We start from the raw sequence: 2,500 nt of genomic DNA on the forward strand, positions 1-2,500 counted from the left end.
ATATTATTAACTTTGTCAGTATCATCTTAATCGATATTATCATCTTATTCAATATTAATACCTAAATCAATATCATCATCTTAGATAGTATTATCATCGATCAATATCATTATATTAAACAGTATTATTAATTTCATCATTGTTACTAGCCTCATTATCGATGTCTTTATTACTTACTATTATTTTTATTATTATCTTTATCATTATTTCTATTACTATCTTTATCACTATTTCTGTTACTGTCTTTATCATTATTTCTTTTATTATCTTTATCATCATTTCTATCACTATCTTCATCATTAGTTCTATTACTATCTTTATCATTATTTCTATTGCTATCTTTATTATTATCGTATTACTGTCTTTATCATTATTTCCATCACCGTCTTTATCATTATTTCTATCACTATCTTTATCATCATTTCTATTACTGTCTTTATCCTTATTCCTATCACTATATTTGTCCTTAATTCCTTTACTACCTTTATCAGTATTACTATCTGTGTCATTGTTACTATGTTTATCGTTATTGCTTATCATTTATTACAATCTATTACCGTCTTTATCATTATTACCATCTTTTCATTATCACTGTCTTTATCATTATTACTATGTGTATGAATTTACAATTTTTTTCATTATCATGATCCTTGTCTTTATTACTATCATTATCGTTCCTCTCTTTATTATCTTTATTTTCATCTTTAATATCGTTATCATCATTATCATCATTGTCATTATCATTATTGTCATTATCATTATCATCATTACCATTATCATCATTATCATTATCATCATTACCATTATCATCATTATCATTATCATCATTAGCATTATCATTATCATTACGATCATTATCATTATCATCATCATTATCATCATCATCATCATCATCATTATCATCATCATCATCATTAACATCATTATCATCATTATCATCATTATCATCATTATCATCATTATCATCATCATCCTTGGTATCATTATTATCATCATTATGAATATCACTGATTATCGATACCATAATATTTAATACATATGTCCTCAGAAACTCAGAAACTCCGGAAATATGAATCATAAAAAAATAATAATAATAATACGTCAGTCACAAGTTCACTGTCACTGTGTTGCTACTTGCACGCCCAACACCAAACAAGGCTTTGCAACATAAGGCGAAATATAGAATTGATAAGCAGGTTGCTTCGTCTGCGAGAAGGTACAGGAGCACAGTCATGCAACCACTGCATGCTCGTCAGCTCATTCGAATGTTGAGAAAGCCGTGCCATGCAATATGTATCTTGCGTTTTTGTTGCTATTATTATTTTGTTCTTGTCTGTTCCCTCGGATATCAGTTTTGAAATTGTTAGCATCATCATCATCAATCATAGTATCGCTGTTGTTATTAGTATTATTATTAGCATCATTGTGATTATCATTGTCAATATCTTTACCGTCAAATCTAATTATGATTATTAACATTATAATCTATGACACAAATGAAAATAATATTACCACCATCGTCATCAATACCATAGTTATCATCACTCTCATTATCATAATCTTTATTCTTATTGTCTTCTGTATTCATGGACGTTGGCCATAATGATTATGATAGTGATAATATTGGGAAATGTTAACATTATTACTGTCACTTCCGCCGTTATCATCAATGTAATTATCATCATGGCTAATTTGTGAATACTATAATGACCATCATCAAGATAATGATTATGATTATTAGAGGGACAAAATGAAAAAAATAACAATGATAATAATTACAGTACTGATAGTAATGACTTTAATGATAGAAATGATAATTCGGAATAGAAGTGGCCGTTAGTATAAAGTATGGCTGTCAGTTTAGCTGTAAATTAAAAAAAACAAAAAAAAAAACTAGAGAATCAACTTACAATGATTTACGCATTGTCGCAAATTTATCTTTACCTTCAAACTTAAAATACATATTAAATATATATATATATATATATATATATATATATATATATATATATATATATATATATATATATGTATGTGTGTGTGTGTGTGTGTGTGTGTGTGTGTGTGTGTGTGTGTGTGTGAGTGGGTGTGGGTATGTGTGTGTGTGTGTGTGTGTGTGTGTGTGTGTGTGTGTGTGTGTGTGTGTGTGTGTGTGTGTGTGTGTGCGCGTATGAGTGTGTGAGTGGGTGTGGGTATGTGTGTGTGTGTGTGTGTGTGTGTGTGTGTGTGTGTGTGTGTGTGTGTGTGTGTGTGTGTGCGTGTGTGTGTCCGTGTGTGTGTGTCTGTGTGTATATATATATATTGTTTCATTTTTGTTTTTGCTAAGCATTGGGAAAATAACATGGAGACCCACTGCATAGTTAACATAGTTATCGTTCATATATCGTTCGTTTTCTGCGAATACATATGTTTACATGCGTAACTATTATATTTCAGTCTTGCTTTACTCTGCAATTCCCACCAAAGCAAATCATCATGCCACGCCTATATTCACTAGATA

The sequence above is a fragment of the Penaeus vannamei genome, chromosome 19 (genome assembly GCF_042767895.1).
Source record: "Penaeus vannamei isolate JL-2024 chromosome 19, ASM4276789v1, whole genome shotgun sequence".
NCBI lineage: Eukaryota > Metazoa > Arthropoda > Malacostraca > Decapoda > Penaeidae > Penaeus > Penaeus vannamei.